This window comes from Cydia splendana, chromosome 24, assembly GCF_910591565.1.
Source record: "Cydia splendana chromosome 24, ilCydSple1.2, whole genome shotgun sequence".
Classification (NCBI taxonomy): domain Eukaryota; kingdom Metazoa; phylum Arthropoda; class Insecta; order Lepidoptera; family Tortricidae; genus Cydia; species Cydia splendana.
The window spans coordinates 11240869-11259009 of record NC_085983.1 but is presented as its reverse complement, the minus strand read 5'-3'; the positions used below and the strand labels follow the sequence as shown (position 1 = coordinate 11259009).

General features: G+C 39.9%; 1 long non-coding RNA gene across 1 annotated transcript in view; it reads right to left on the bottom strand.

Annotated features, from left to right (window-relative positions):
* Nucleotides 1-18141, bottom strand: part of LOC134802528 (uncharacterized) — an 84569-nt gene that overhangs the window by 9041 nt on the left and 57387 nt on the right. The window contains exon 2 of the long non-coding RNA XR_010145851.1: nt 3792-3827. This is a non-coding gene — a long non-coding RNA (uncharacterized LOC134802528). The remainder of the gene's footprint in view (nt 1-3791; nt 3828-18141) is intronic.

Sequence of the window (18141 nt, the reverse complement as noted above, 5' to 3'; positions counted from 1 at the left end):
AGTGACACGACATTAAAACTAGGTTATATTTTTATGTCCAGTCAACATCAAATGGATAGTGATGGGCAAAGTGGTCAAATATATCGATACAAAAACGATCACCATACCATACCATACTGTTCTACCTTAGAGATGGCCAGGGGGCGCCATAAGCCTTCAGTAAGAAGTGCATATATTTGGAAAATTTGACCTATGCCGCTGTGGCCCGGTGGCCGAGTGGCTTAGGCACCTGCCGCGATAGCAGAGGACGCTGGTTCGATTCCAGCCTGGGGCACTAGAGGCCTTGGTCACTTTTTCTTAGTATATGACATTTATTTCAGTTTATATCGATACAAGTCCTTATTTCTATGGTAACCTTGTGTTAAATCGGATCCCTTTGTTGGACATAATTATTGAAGATTGTCAGATTATCATTAGTCATGGAATCGTTAACTTTTCAGGATTTTCGTAAGGTTATCATATACATAGATAGGTTAGGTTAGGGAACCGCTCGTGCTAATATACCCGAGCAAGAGAAAGATTCTAAAATAAAAACACGAGTGTAGAGAGTCAAGGCACGATGAGGGTTGAACAAACTTTGCTACTGAGTGTAACACAAACTTTTTCACCACACCAACGCAAGGTAAATATAACTGTAACATTACAAAACAAATTCAAATTAACCTTATTATAGGTACATCAAATTACTTTGCCACTCTTGTGAAAAAAATGCAACTTTCTCGTCAGTTTTCGATGTATAAAGAGAGGCGTTACAAGCCGGTGTGGTGGATAAAAGTTAACCCACGCATTTTCAAACTATCCATATAAACAGTTTTGAATGATTCACAGTTATTTTCACTATATATCGACGGGGATATGGACTGTGACTATCCTTTGTAACGTTTTCGAGCTCCCGATATTTTGACGCAGTTGCATAACATGCATCTTGTCATGCTCGAAAACAACACCAAAAGGTAAACACGGTCCATATCCCGGTCGATATAAAACTATAAGTCTGTATCTTTAGGTATTTAAATAAAAGTAAACAAAATCTACCCACAAATGGCTCCTTAAGCCAGTTGAGGGTAGATGAAAACATTACACGATCAAATAATGTAGGTTAAAGTCAGGTCGTTCAGTGACAGATCCAGGCGGTTTTGTATTTGGTCGGTTAACCAATAAATGAACTCCTGACTTCGGCCAAACTCGGCTCCGCTCGGCTCAGCATTGCTCCGAGCAATTATTAAGGTTGAAACAACTTGACGTCCCTTTGCGTACACGACCACAGATAAGATAATGGTTTGAATTTTGACAACCCTAAATAGCCGAAAGGTATAGTGCCATAGAAAGGGACAGCATGATTCGACCCTTAACCGCAGCAAACTTCGGTTTTGTATGAAGTTTCCTTTCTGTACGATAGAACTATTGTTTATTCTGTGGTACAGGTATCGATATAGCTTGTCCCAACCCTACAATAAACAGGGTTGACGGTAATGAAATTTCATAACGCAAACAAAACCCCGAGGACTTAATAAAATGGCCGCTATTTTACTTTACTTTAATACACGGGATATGTACACGGACTCTAATTGACATTCGCGGTTAAATATTTAAAATTCAAAAATTGTGGCTTTCCATCAGGCAAGGGTTGCTATGCTTCATGTCCAAAAGAAAAGGATCCTGATGGAGTCTGTTGGAAAGGTCCTGGTGTAGATAGATACGTCAATAAATAGATCTAAGTGTCATTCTATGGAACTTGCTAACTATGTAAACAAACCGCCATATTGAAATTGTCTCTGAATGATGAAATTACTAGTGACTTTTGTTTACATAGTTAGCAAGTTCCATAGAATGACAGTTTAGAAACGATATGGATCAGACGTGTCAGTGTCAAAAGTGACGTTTTTGTTTGAAGAAACGAAGAAACAGCTTGGAGAGTTAACAGGCAGATAGACAGACAGACATACACTTTCGCATTTATAATATTACTATGGATGTGTAGTCAGTCATAGTAAATATAAGGTATAGTAGTATAAGGGTTAGTAGATAGGTCAAACTGACTATCGACCCCATGTGACCTCGGGGTAAGGTCAAAAGGCCCATTTAAAAGTCTAGCCAGAAGCTAATCGATTTTGATAACAAAAAATGAAAAATATTAGACAGGTATGTAGGTATTGAGTATTTTTGGTACAGTCAGCGTCATATAGTAGGTAATAACATCCAAAGTATTCAAATAGTTCGGTATACACCATACAAATAATATGGTGCACCGAACTATTTCAATACTTTGGATGCTACCTACTATATGACGCTGACTGTACAGCCGCCAACAGATACATATATCGAAGTAGCCAAGGTGCTCATAAAGATTTGAACATGTACAGTCAAAGAATTTAATTTCAGTAGTTTAATTCCATTATCCAAAAAAAAAGCGCTGGTGGCCTAGCGGTAAGAGCGTGCGACTTTCAATCCGGAGGTCGCGGGTTCGAACCCCGGCTCGTACCAATGAGTTTTTCGGAACTTATGTACGAAATGTCATTTGATATTTGCCAGTCGCTTTTCGGTGAAGGAAAACATCGTGAGGAAACCGGACTAATCCCAATAAGGCCTAGTTTCCCCTCTGGGTTGGAAGGTCAGATGGCAGTCGCTTTCGTAAAAACTAGTGCCTACGTCAAATCATGGGATTAGTTGTCAAGCGGACCCCAGGCTCCCATGAGCCGTGGCAAAATGCTGGGATAACGCAAGGAAGAAGAGTTTAATTCCATTATCACAGTCACAATCAATATGAAAGTAACTAGGGACCTCACACTATTGTCACTGTGACAAGGCACAAAATGACACTGAAATTAAAACCCTTCGCCGTACTTTAACATCTTGATAATAGACGCTTTTTTAGGGTTCCGTAACCAAATGGCAAAAACGAAACCCTTACAGTCTGTCCGTCCGTCCGACTGTTATAGAGATTTTTCTCAAAAACTGTAAGGTATACCTATTTGAATGATTAAGAACATTCCTGTGGTTTGGAGCCGCCTTTTAGGAGGTTAATAATGTTAAAATAAAATAAAAATATACAGGACAATTTTGTTATAACTGACCAATTTCAATTTCATCCCTCTGGGTTTGGTACAAAAGCACCCTTTATAAAAAAAATTGCCGCTCCCATATTTCTGATAGCGACTGTATCAATAAGTTATATTTATTTATATATATTAAAGATTATAAATATCATGGTATAATAATATACTCCGCCTGGTACTCCATTCCCGTCTTTTCTAGGTCACCTAACTGACACGGGCCTACGTCATCATGCGACAGCGCTATATGATAATATGCGATAGCGCTATATATAGCGGCCATGTTGTTGTGACGTAGGCCCGTGTCACTCTGGGAATGGAAGACCATGTTTTATTAGACTATGATAAATATTAAATTACAGTGAAATTATTCTAACATCACATATTTGACAGTTACAAATTGACCCTTATATATATGAATTTAAGGCTATCAGTTAAACGGTAGATCTTAGCATCATATCTATGAGGGTGAATTCATAACTGTCAAATATGTGATGTTAATACACAAACGGGTCTACCGCGATATAAGTTCATTGTTTTTACCTTAATGAGATTATATCGCGGTAGACCCGTTTGTGTAATTAAATATGTGTACAAAACGCGAGAGTTTAAAGTGTTATATATAAATATTATAATTGTGCTCAATCATTTACCTATCTGTGTTCTACAATGCATAAATGAATAAGTACCTAATATATGTATAATAGATAAAATTATTATTTTTATGAGAAAATTAACCTGATTCTTTATTTCCCTTCACACCGGAGCAATTATCTGTAACAAAATAAATAATATATTAGTATAATTAATAAAATTATATTTAAACTTATCTATTTAAACATAATCAATAAATAGTTCTTTTTAGGGTCCATATCCAAAGGGTAAAAACGGAACCCTATTACTAAGACTCCGCTGTCCGTCCGTCTGTCTGTCTGTCACCAGGCTGTAACTCAAGAACTGTGGTAGCTAGATAGTTCAAACTTTCACAGATGATGTATTTTCTGATGCCGCTATAACAACAAATACCTACCTACTAAAAACAAAATAACATAAATATTTAAGTGGGGCTTCCACACAACAAACGTGATTTTTTGCCGTTTTTTTTAATGGTACGGAACCATTCGTGCGCGAGTCCGACTCGCACTTGGCCGGTTTTTTTATAAACAAAACACTAGTATATTATTTACAAAATACTTGTTTTTTAAGGGGCAAAGTATTGAACAAAGTGAAATAAGAAAATATAAAATAACATTACCGTATGAGTTTGTAACAACCCAAATTATCATTAAAAACCCAAACGAAGCGAAAAAGCTAAAACAGTCATAATTATTACTAAACACCATACGAATATTCGCCAGAGTCGTTCAAATTTACGACTACCCCCATCCCCTTCACTCCCATTCATCGTTATACATTTCGATTATGCCCCGTCTCTCTCGCCCCGCGCCTGCGCGGTGGCCGCCTCTTTGTTCGGATGGTATACATGTATATACGTGTATGTACATGAATGTATGGTTAACATTTTTGCTACGATCTTTTGAAGCTGTGAGTTTAGGATTTGGCGCTATTCGGCTTTTGTTGTTTGTGATATTGAGCCGTTTTGTAAGTGTCACCAGCTCGCAATATTGTTTGAATTGAATTGAGTTAATTATAACAAAGTTACAGGTCAATCAATAAATTATACCTATGAATTATATCACAATATTAATAATATTTCATTAAAAGCACTTGTGGTCTAGCGGTAAGAGCGTGCGACTTTCAATCCGGAGGTCGCGGGTTCAAACCCCGGCTCGTACCAATGAGTTGTTCGGAACTTATGTACGAAATATCATTTGATATTTACCAGCGCTTTTCGGTGAAAACATCGTGAGGAAACCGGACTAATCCTAATAAGGCCTAGTTTCCAGGTTGGAAGGTCAGATGGCAGTCGCTTTCGTAAAAACTAGTGCCTACTTCAATTCTTGGGATTAGTTGTCAAACGGACCCCAGGCTCCCATGAGCCGTGGCAAAATGCCGGGACAACGCGAGGAAGAAGACTGCATAATATCTATTTCAGTTTATAATTTATATATAGTAGTGTAACTACTTAGAAAAACAAAAAACAAATCATTTTAAAATAATTTGGTTTGTTCCCTAGGCAAAATGATAGTCTTCTGAAAGTTTATTTTCAATTATTCATATTCCGTTTTAAATTTAGCAGTTATTTTCTTTTCATCTAGTTGAGACTAATCCCGATAGCTTCAGTAGTTTTCTTTCAATTTAGATTATTTAAATATTTCAGCAAATCCAGTAAATTTCAAGATAATTTACGTAAAATATAATCATATAATCATTTCTCTATGGTATAACGTCTTTTAATAGGTATTTACATTCGCAACGGCGGCGGTGAGTCACAAATATTCATAGGCAACGAATTTCATGTGCTGTTAAAAACTGCCTCTATTTTAGGCAAGCCGATTGCACTCGAGTTCAATAAATGTCCCGCCACTCTTGGACGAATAAGTGAATCACGTGTTTTAGGGTTCCGTACCCAAAGTGTAAAAACGGGACCCTAATTACTAAGACTCCACTGTCCGTCTGTCTGTCACCGTGATAGCTAGGCAGTTGAAATTTTCACAAATGATGTGTTTCTGTTGCCGCTGTAACAACAAATACTAAACAGTACGGAACCCTCGGTGAACGAGTCCAACTCGCACTTGTCCGGTTTTCCTAACAAACTTTGTAGGTAAATGTTATCCCCTGGCTCTGGTTCCGTACTTTTTAGTATTTGTTGTTATAGCGGCAACAGAAATACATCACCTGTGAAAATTTCAACTGCCTAGCTATCACGGTTCGTGAGATACAGCCTGGTGACAGACGGACGGACGGACGGACGGACGGACAGCGGAGTCTTAGTATTAGGGTCCCGTTTTATCCTTTGGGTACGGAACCCTAAAAATCATCATCATCATCATCTTGTTAGTAGAAGCTAAGCTCGACACTATTGGAGAGGCCCGGGGCACCAGCCCAACCAGGTCTGACTACGAACCCGTTAAGTCCCTCCGGCCAGACATCTGCAGCTAAACCTAGTGAAACTCCAGCCACGCCTATGAATAATGATGGTACCGACGCTGACGAGGGGGTTTGGGAGCCGGTTCGTGGTCGTCGACAACGCAAGTCCACCTCCGCCGCGGGTCTGGCGTGTGGAGCTACAGCTCCTGTCGAAGCACTACTGGAAGCTGCTGTGAGACCGCGTTATATTCATGCCTTTTACCTAAAGCAAGGAACCACCGCTGAACAGGTTCGAGCTCACCTGGATCGTATATGTGGTGAGGAGGGCTGCTCAGCGGAAGCCTTGAAAGCTAAAGGTGATTATGCTTCTTTTAAGCTGTGTGTCCCTCCGAAGTTCGAAAACATAGTGTTGGACACTGGAAACTGGCCTAAAGACATTTGTGTTAAACCGTGGCGCCAATTTTTTCGTGCCAAAAACCAAAATTCTAAAAAATAATTCCAATGTGAAACATGTGTCTATCTTTTATCAGAATGTACGTGGGCTTAGATCTAAAACCCAACTGTTTTTTAATAATTTATTATTGTGTCCGTGTGACGTCATCGCGCTTACGGAAACTTTCCTGAATAGCTCAGTACAGGATGCTGAACTGTTTCCTTCAGAGTATACAGTGATTCGCAAGGACCGTGCTGGTGATGTGGGCTGGGGAGGGGTACTTATCGCAGTACACAGCTCCTATTCTATACGCTTAGTCACGGACATTGATGGCATCACTGATGATATGGAATTGTTAGTATGTATTATTACCTGGAAAAATGTAAAATATCTGTTTTGCGTGGTGTACCTACCACCTAACTACAAGGATGATCAATACCTTAGAGTCCTAACGTGTCTTGAGAATGTACTTTGTAACCACTCTGAATTGAACATCTGTATTGTAGGTGATTTCAATTTAAATTCCTGCTCGAATAATGTAAGAGTGCAATTCGAATTGTTTCTGGAGTTTGGCAGGCTACGTCAATACAATAATGTTATTAACCGGCATGGAGGCCTCCTTGATTTTGTGTTGTTCGATCGTGATTCCGATAGCATTCGTGTATCTGGTGACGTGGAGCCTTTGGTCCCGATGGACGCCTATCACCCGCCGCTTGAGGTCGATCTTACCTTGGTGCGAACATCTCGTCTACATGCACACGCGTCCTCCTCTGAGCACCAGTCTAAAGGGAAGTTATCCTCGCCTGCATGGGATTTTCGTAAGGCAGATCTTCGTGCGCTATATGCCGCAATCGCTAATATAGATTGGGTAGAAGTACACGACTGCCAGGAGGTTGAACAGGCTACAGAGGTTTTTTACACTAAGTTAACCGAGTGTATGTTAAAGTTTGTTCCGTGCAGAAACCAACAAAAAAATCGTGTAGGTAAATATAGTTACCCGGATTGGTACACGCCAGAAATCATCCTAAACATACAGCTCAAGTATTACCATCTGAAAAAATTCAAAGAGACTGGTGCTGTATGCAATAAAGAACTGTACAGGTACTACAGGGGGCATGTTAAAACCTTGACTGACCAATCGTATCAACTATACCTTAAAAATATAGAAGACAATATCATGAATGAGCCGACTAAATTCTGGCAATTTGTGAAAAAAAAGCGTAAGGGGAAATTATCGTGTAAAGAATTCTTCTTTAAAGATAACCTCGTAACGGGCCAAGATGCAGCTGAAGCCTTTGCGGAATACTTCAGTTCTGTTTTCCAACCAGATATACCGCGACTGGACGCGGACGATGCTGCACAGAGCGTGAAGGGGGTGTGCGGAGTTAGAAGAATCGCTGTCGATGGGGTGGAGGAGTGGGAGCTGCTTCGTGCAACTAAGAGACTAAAACCTCGGTCTGCAGCCGGCCCCGATGCCGTTCCCCCATTTCTGGCCATTGACTGCATGTCAGTCCTGAAGGCACCTCTCTTACACATTTTTAACCTGTCTTTGAAACAAGCCTCCTTTCCTAGACGTTGGAAAGTGTCAAGAGTTACACCTGTGCCCAAGGGAGGTTCTGCTTCTTGTTTGGGTCCGGATGTAACAAGTTTCAGGCCAATTGCTGTTTTACCTGTTTTCGGCAAGTTATTCGAGTCGATACTTGATTACCAAATAAGTCGGCAAATAGCTGGACTGCTCGATGACTCGCAGCATGGGTTCCGTACAGGCAGATCTACTACGACTAATCACGTAGCCTTTGTGGAATACGTGCTGGGGGCCATCGATGCGCGTAGGCAAGTCGACGCAGCCTATTTTGACTTTAAAAAGGCTTTTGATTTAGTCGACAACGACATTCTATTGCAAAAGCTTGCCCAACTAGGATTTGTGCCCCAGCTTCTGCGTTTTTTTGCGAATTACCTTGGCAGTCGATCACAGTATGTAGGACTTGCAGGTCACGAATCCCAACCATTCTATACGCGTTCTGGAGTGAGCCAAGGGAGTACTCTTGGCCCAACGTTGTTCCTCATAATGATCAACGACTTACCAAGAGTCACTGAGTATGCGAGGTGTCTCATGTTTGCCGATGACCTTAAAATATTTTTGCAGGTCGAAAATGTTAGCGACTGTGACAAATTACAGCTAGACATAAACGCTGTTGCTGAGTGGAGTAAGGCTAATCGTCTGCTTTTCAACGAAAGCAAATGTAAAGTCATTACATTCACAAGAGCCAAATCGCCGATTCACTCTTCCTACCATCTAAGTGGCGTCGAGATAGCAAGAGAGCAGGAAATACGTGACCTAGGCATAAATATGGACAGGGAACTTAATTTCCGTTCGCATATAACTGCCATCTGTAAGCGTGCAACTAAAACTTTGGGTTTCATAATGAGAATCAGCTCCCAGTTTAAAAGTAGACTCATACCCAAAGTTTTGTACAATGCTTACGTACGTAGCCTATTGGAATTCGGGTCCACGGTATGGGATCCAAGTGAGAAAAAGTACACTCTGATGTTAGAGAGGATCCAAAGGAAATTTGCGAGATTTCTCTACAAGAGGCAGTACGGGTACTATCCCTTTCTGTTTCCCTCTCTTTTCGTGACAGGGATGGTGGGTTTAGATACACTCGAGTTACGGCGCAAACTCCTACTTGCGGTGCACTACTACCAACTGCTCAATAATAAGGTCGACAATCCAACTGTCTTAGAGCGCATCGGTTTGTTTGTACCGCAGGCGCGACTGATCGCGGAAGACACTGGTGAGGGTGGGGTGCGTAGACGAAGGCCTCTGTTCGCGCGCGGTGCGATTCGTACTCGTCGGGCCCAGAACGCTCCCACTGCTAGAGCTCTGGCACTTTTTAATGACTTTTTTAACATCAAACATGATGCTGACGTATACTACGATAGTGTCGGTGTCTTCACTAGAAAATTCTTAAATTATATTAATGTGTATTTGAAGAATGAATAATGGAATTTTCGTATATATTATGTATATATGTGTGTAAGTTTAAGTTTGACATCCTACCCTCTGTTGCATTTAATTTAATTTATGTGTACCTAATGTAATGTTTGTGATTTAACCTGACCGTATTTGATTGTTTATGTTTTGTTTTAATGTTTTAATCTCTAGACTGTGTTTGAATCTGATTGTATGTATTGTCCCTACTGTATAAGCGTTTTGGCATCATTAGCTGTAAGTTTATGCATGTGATTTAAAATAAAGAAATAAAGAAATAAAGAAATAAAGCTAGTAGCACCGCCCACAATTTCTCTGCTTTGCCTTAACGTTGACTGGTAGAAATCCTTTTGGCATTAAGTCCGCCTTTTGCACGTCATATTTTCTTCTGTGCAATAGTTTTAATAAACATAAACAAGTTATTTGACCTTTGCACGATTGAATATTTATAGTAATTTAAACAACTAAGATATACACACAAAACAAATACCCTATCAATCTAACATACATTAAGTATGTACACCCCTAACCCGTTCCCGGATATCCGGGTCCTTTATCCGGGATCGCCATTACTAATGTATACTTTAATTGTGGAAGTTCTCCGGGGCCTTTACAGCCTTAGTTTACCCATAGAGAAAAAAATACATAGAGTGCTCACTCCATACGTACTTACACCAGTTTTGATACCAAAACGACTTTTATTTTCGTAGTCGACATCTAGCATCTAGTAGCGGAATTATCAGTACTGCTACTTGACAATAGATGTTGCAACGACAGAAAAATCTAATGCTCAACAATTTTCAGCTAATATTATAACCAGATTAACCAGATTAACCGGAACTCTATTTCCAACTCCTTCTGCTTCTAATATTAGTTGTAAATTGTTGTTCAATACAATTTTCGTGACACTAGATAATTCTAGTATCAAGTAGCGGTACTGATAATTCCGCTACTCGATGCTATTGTTGACTGCGAAAATAATAGTCTTTTTAGTATCAACACTGATGTCTGGAGTGAACACTCTATTCTTACTATATTTCTCTATGGTTTACCTAATGTTGTTACCAGTTTACTCAATGCCTCCTTGCTTCGTTCTCCTCAGGGCTGAGGGTCGTGACCTCCTACGTGGGCCACAAGATTCCGTATAGCAGATTTTTTAGGGTTCCGTACCTCAAAAGGAAAAAACGGAACCCTTATAGGGTCGGTGCGTGTGTCTGTCTATCTGTCCGTCTGTCACAGCATATTTTCTCCGAATTTACTGGACCAATTAAGTTGAAATTTGGTACACATATGTCAGTTTGTGACCCAAAGACGAACATATAAGGTAAACAAATGAATTTTAAACATGGGGGCCACTTTTGGCGGGTAAATGGGAAATTAAAAAATAAAGTTTTTCAAACCGTATCGTGTTACATATCAAATGAAAGAGCTCATTGTGAGAATCTGAAATATTTTTGTTTTATAATTTTAGCGGCTAGATTCGTGTGAATCCTAACTGGTCAGGCCTATAGCGATGTCCCGCTCACACACCGGAGTGCGGACCCTATTATGAACACCGCCTCACACTACACATTATTTAAGGAAAGGGTCTCAATTTACATTTCATAAATTAAATAGGGGTCACGACCTCTAGGGCCCGCGTAAATCTTTAAAGCACAATTAAACCAAAATGGCGGACTTTATGACGCACTCTTCGTCACTAAACGACCTTTAACTTTATTTTAGGACTAGCTGTCGCCCGCGACTTTGTCGGAGTGGAATGATGATGATAAATAAATAACAAAAAATAAATATTATACGACAATTGTACACAGATCGGCCTAGTCCCACAGTAAGCTCAATAAGGCTTGTGTTGTGGGTACTAGATGACGATATATATTAATATACACATCTTCTTCTTCCTCGCGTTATCCCGGCATTTCGCCACGGCTCATGAGAGCCTGGGGTCGGCTTGACAACTAATCCCATGATTTGACGTAGGCACTAGTTTTTACGAAAGCGACTGCCATCTGACCTTCCAACCCAGAGGGGAAACTAGGCCTTATTGGGATTAGTCCGGTTTCCTCACGATGTTTTCCTTCACCGAAAAGCGACTGGTAAATATCAAATGATATTTCGTACATAAGTTCCGAAAAACTCATTGGTACGAGCCGGGGTTTGAACCCGCGACCTCAGGATTGCAAGTCGCACGCTTTTACCGCTAGGCCACCAGCGCTTATATTAATATACACATATTGTATATGAATACTTATATTGATGAACACACAAATAAATGCCCCTACCAGGATTCGAACCCGGGACCTCCTGCTTCATACCGACTAGGCTTGGCCGTTAAATGATAATGATTATCGATAAATATTAATATTACACTATGTCGCTCTCCGGGTCTCAAACTACCTCTATAAGTACCAAATATTATCGAAATCGGTTTAGCGATTTAAGCGTGAAGAGAAGAGGTAACAGACAGTTACTTTTGCAATTGTAATATTACTAGGGATAGTATGAATCTTTGTAAGCTGAAATAGGGTCAGGTACCTACTCAGGAGAAAAAAGTGTCCTAAAATTTCCATACATTTTTCAAACTTTCATTTTTGTTACCGCCTTACAAAGTATATGGGGAACTGGTAACACAATAGGAAAAAAGTCTGGGACATTTTTTTTATCCCATTAGGATCGAAAGAGCTCGTGATTCTGAGTAGAAATAACACAAAAGTGGCAATAAAGGTCAAAATATATAAAAACGGCAAAGAATAAAAGAAACGCTCAGGTACGAAGTTACACGAAGTTTTGTCTTATTTATCAGACCGCGGCGAAATGAGCCCGATTTTGTATGTCTTATACATCAGTCTACGGCGGTCAAAAGGTTACTAATATCAAAGAGAATAGATAGTATAGAGGGGTCCTGCCATAGTAAATTTTATAGACACAGTACATTTACTGCCATCTATCGACACACGACTAAAACTCAAAATGAAAACGTATAAAATAATAAAAAAATGTATATACCGGGTGTGGCCTGTAACACGAGCAAATAATTAAAACATAGATTGTACTCCTCAAACGGTGACACTTTTGTTCAACAACTATTAAAAATTATGAAGTATTTAGAGTCCCTATTTTTCATACAAAATAAATATTATCTTCAATGGACGCCATCGCCACGCCATATCATTGTGATTGACGTTGCTTGTCACGCCTTAAACATAACAAAATTCGCAATACATTGCGTCTTAGAATAAACTTTAAAGTGTATTAAAAATCTAACCACAAGTTATTTTTAAAAGTTGCTGAACAAATGTTGGTCAGTATGAGGAGTACAACCTACAGTTTAATTTTTTGCTCGTATTACAGGCCACAGGCTGTATATGGATAAATGATTTTATTATTTTTATATCATTTTGACCCATGTTCATTCACTGATATCTATGTGTTAAAATTGTTAAATATGAAACGGTGTCGTCACGCCATCTAGCCGAGCATAGGCCAAAGGTGTGTGCGCCATCTATCCGAGAATGACTTTTTCTTGATTTCCGAGGCACGTTTTTTTCTTAGCCTTTATTCATCTTATACGAAGTTACATATGTCTTTGCTAATATCATGCTAAAGTAACTGTAGATCACTGAACTGATCCACAACTAATCTAAGAAGTAGAAGGAAGTCCATTTATTTTATAATCGCCACAAGAAAGACGCATTCTTAACTCTTAATAAAAACCGGTCAAGTGCGAATCGGACTCGCGTTCCAAGTGTTCCGTACATTACCCAATTTCAACAGTGTATTTTTTTATGTGGAACTTGAATGAAATGTCTTTAAAAAACTCGTAGAAGTCGAATCAATAACTAAGTAATTAAGTCCGACTCACGCTTGACTGCACATTTCTAATAGGTTTTCCTGTCATCTATAGGTATACTATATATAAATACACAGAAGAACTATTTTGTGTATTTTTTTCAACATTTTAGACCCAGTAGTTTCGGAATTAAGGGGTGGAGGGGAGGAGAATGGACAGACAGACAGACAGACGCACGAGTGATCCTATAAGGGTTCCGTTTTTGCCTTTTGAGGTACGGAACCCTAAAAAGTGACCCAAATAACCTATAAAATGACTAATAATCTCCTTTTTGTATATGAAAACCGTATCGCTTCCGTCGCTGACGCTGCCATAAATAACCATTTAAGCTAACGTGAGATTTATAAGCCCCCAAAATGACGTCTTTATTATCTAACTCATAACAACCGTAAGTCATTCGGTTGTGACTCGAAATCGGTCGGAAAGTAATAAGATATTAAAACAACAGCTATTCAGTTCAGTTTTTAGGGTTCCGTACCTCAAAAGGAAAAATACGGAACCCTTATAGAATCACTTTGTTGTCCGTCCGTCCGTCTGTCCGTTTGTCTGTCAAGACCCTTTATCTCGTGAACGCGTGGATATATCGAGTTGAAATTAAGACCATAATAATATGCTCAGGTCTAAACAAATGGCGTTTGCAAGTATCGATTTTTTTTTATTTGGAACTAGGGTCATTATGTTGCGTCAGTTTACCGTCCAGTGCCAGATTCCGTCCACTTGGTGTAATTGCTACAGAATTTCGAATATTTTGAATATATGCCTATATATTCAAGAAATGCGTATAATTTTAATATATATGTCGTAGTCAGATCGTATAATCCGCCGTATTACATTACGGCTAGCCGTTTTCAAAAACAGGGGCGTTTTGAAATGCGGCGGTTCGACGATTAGCCGGATTGTCATTGCGATACGTTCTTCAATGAGGCGGCCTACGTTTAGCCGCATCGTTCTACTATTTTAGATTGTAGAGTGACCAGTTCTTTCGGTTGCCTAACCGGAGTTTGACAATGTTTGCAATTTAATTTATTTTTACCATGGTTCCACCGCACTACATGTGTTTCTTTTCCAAAACATTTCCTTCACAACTTAAATAGACGGAGCCCCGCTTCGGGGCTCTTATTTCTGGGCGGTTTGCCCTTCGGGCATCTGAAGCTACCTAACGAACCTAACCTACTTACCTACCTACGCTTTTTTCCCCAAAGTGTAATGTTTTCACGGACGTCTCACTAAATCAATAGGTAGGTAGGTTAGGTTCGTTAGGTAGCTTCAGATGCCCGAAGGGCAAACCGCTCAGAAATAGGAGCCCCGCGAAGCGGGGCTCCGTCTAGTTAAGTTGCGAAGGAAACGTTTTTTGAAAAGAAACAGTCCGACGAACTCCAGATTTGATGGACACCCCAGCGTTTGTCAGGCAGCGCCACGGGTGTTAAAAATGGGAACTAAAAACTGTCAAAGCGGCGGCTAATGACTCGCTGTATTACATTACGGCTAGCCGTGTTGAAGAACGTATAGCGCCGCATTCAAGCCGGCTAATCGTTAAACCGCCACATTTCAAAACGCCCCTGTTTTTGAAAACGGCTAGCCGTAATGTAATACGGCGGATTATACGATCCGACTGCGACATATACATGTATATTCAAATGATACACAGTTCTTTGTAGCAACTACGCCAAGTGGACGGAAACAGGCACTGGACGGTAAACTGACGCAATGACCCTATAATGGGATAAAAGCTTCCGAATTCCAAAAGCAAGACTGACTTGGCAAAAATTATGACATCCTTACACTTTGTCATTGCAAATGCCAAAGTGTGTCAACTTTGAAACATCCACCAGCTATACAAATATCCAGTAACATAATGGTAACTAGCACGCCTAAGTCGCCCAATTAGGCCCAACCCAACCCTAGTTGTACGTCCGAGCTGCGTGACTGCGGGCTGACGCGCGTCACACAGTGGAAGCTTAGCTATACACCGTGTCAACTCCCAAAGTGCTTTTAAAAGGACAAAATCAAATGTTGAACTTAATATAATACATACCTAGAAACTAAACATAATGAAATAAGTAACCTACAAAACTTAAAAACTAAATCTAAAAAAAAACTTGTCGTAAAATAAAAAAAACTACCCCCTGCGGAAAGGTGCCGTAGATGCTGGCAGCATTTCCTCGCTGTATCGCGATGCTTATTCTTTGTGCGAGGAAGCTGCCAGCTCTACTATCACTAGTGGCGTCTGCTATCCTTTTGGAGAAATCCTTAAATAGCGTAGACGCGTTCGGACTCCACGGGTCAAGGGTCTATTTTGAACTATATAGGAAATGGAATTTAACATTTCAACTCCCAAAGTAAGAAGTGCATATACTTGGTAAAATTCGACCTATGCCGCTGTGGCCCGGTGACCGAATGGCACAGGCACCTGCCGCGATAGCAGAGGACGCTGGTTCGATTCCAGCCTGGGGCACTGGAGGCCTTGGTCACTTTTTCTTAGTATATGACATTTATTTCAGTTTATAACTCCCAAAGTGCGTTTAAAAGGACAAAATCAAATTTTGAACTATAAAGGAAATGGAATTAAACAGAACAAAGTCAGGGAGTTTCATTGTGAACGAATAAATAAGAGAAATTAAAACTTTATTATAGCACAATCAATTAAATATAAAACATTAAATAAGCTTAAAAATAATAACATAAACTATCTATAAATAAAGGGCCTATAAATAAAAAACGTCCTCCAAGTCACTGCCGATTGGGCAATGTGTAAGAAATTGACATAAATGATGACATTGCCACACTTTGTCATGCCCTATAATTTTACGTACGCACTGCGTGACTGCGTGCTGACGCACGTCACACAGTGGAAGCTTAGCTATATAGACTCCATCTAACCTGTCAACTCCCAATGTAATTTTAAAAGGACAAAATAAATCGATTTTACAACTATAATGGAATAAAGGAAGGTTCCAAATTCAAAACTGCAAAAACCGGCCAAGCGCGAGTCGGACTCGCGCACGAAGGGCTCCGTACCATTACACAAATAACGGCAAAACAAACATGTTCGTTGTATTGGAGCCCCACTTAAATATTAATTTTATTCTATTTTTAGTATTTGTTGTTATAGCCGTTTTGTCGCCTAAATAGTGTTTAGTATTTTAACTTTATAAAAATTCATATATATGTTAGTCTGTAAGGTATTTGTAATATGGGCCTTGTTGCCCGATTTAAAATGTTAAATAAATAAAATCAGTGTAAATTTCAACTATCTTAGCTATCACGGTTCATGAGATACAGATTGGCGACAGACAGACAGACAGACAGACAGACGGACAGTGGAGTCTTAGTAATAGGGTCCCGTATTATTGGGTATACTGAACCCTAAAAATTAGTGTGGATTGGAGTCGGTCTAACCAAAGTCCCGATGTCCTTTTCAAATGCCAGTGATCCAGAGCCGCGAGCTCGAGTCTCGCCCGAGGCAGTGATTTTCCACTTTTTATTTACATTTATGGGTCAAACAGATCACTGTGTTATGTCTTTCCTGTAGACATACACAAGAGTTAAGGGCTGTAAAGGTTAATTTTCTTTTTTAACCCTTATCCACGTGAAAAGGTCCTCCTTTTATTTACGAGGGAAGGTACAAATATTCGCGGAATGAAGTGGAAGGAGGTGAAATGGTACAAAACCTTTTTTGTTTCTCTTTTACGAGAACTCTTTAGAAAAAAAAAATGTAGATGTCAATTCAAAACCGTCATTTGTTTTAAAGATATCGCCCTTCAAACAAATTATTTCGGAATAAACGTGCGACCATGGAGCAAATTGAATATCGTGCCGTGATAAAATTTCTATCGAAGCAAGGAAAACCTCCGCAAATTATAATTAATGAAATGAAAGCCGTCTATGGGGACCAGTGCCCTGCTAAAACTATGATTTACAAGTGGCATGGCCTCTTCAAACATGGCAGAGAGTCAATTGAAGACGACCCTCGCCCAGGACGGCCGATTGAAGTCACATCGTCGGATATCGTTCAAAAAGTTGAAAAACTCGTACTAGAAGATGCTCGACTTAAAAAGAAACAATTAGCTGCATTAGTTGATGTATCAGATACAACAATTTTGAGGATCCTACATGAACATCTTGGCATGACGAAAGTGAGTGCTAGGTGGGTACCGAGAATGCTCAAACCGCAGCAGATGCAACAACGAGTTGAAGCATCGAAGCAATTTTTGGATCTGTGCGGTGACAATCCTACCCACATATTGGAACGAATTGTGACTGGGGATGAGACTTGGGTTCATCATTTTGAACCTGAGTCGAAACAAGAGTCGATGCAGTGGCATAAGAAGGGTGCACCACCTCCGAAGAAGTTCAGGGTATCAGAATCGGCCGGAAAGGTGATGGCTACCATATTTTGGGATTCAAAAGGAATTCTCATGATCGACTACAAGGACAAGGGTGTTAACATAACTGGGACATATTATGCAGTGCTATTAGAAAGACTACGTGAAGCCATTAAGGAAAAAAGGCGGGGAAAACTATCAAAGGATGTGTTGCTGTTGCACGACAATGCACCGGTTCACAAGAGCCATGTTGCGACTGCTGCTCTTAACAGGTGCGGCTTCGAATCGCTGGTTCACCCACCCTACAGCCCGGATCTGGCCCCCAGTGATTATTATTTGTTCCCAAATTTAAAAAAAGAAATACGAGGAAAAAAGTTTTGTGACGATGAAGAAGTTAAGGAGGCTATTTTGGCTCATTTTGAGGGCAAAGATGAAAAATATTTTTTTGATGGTATACATAAGTTAATTAGTCGATCTGAAAAATGCATTAAACTCAA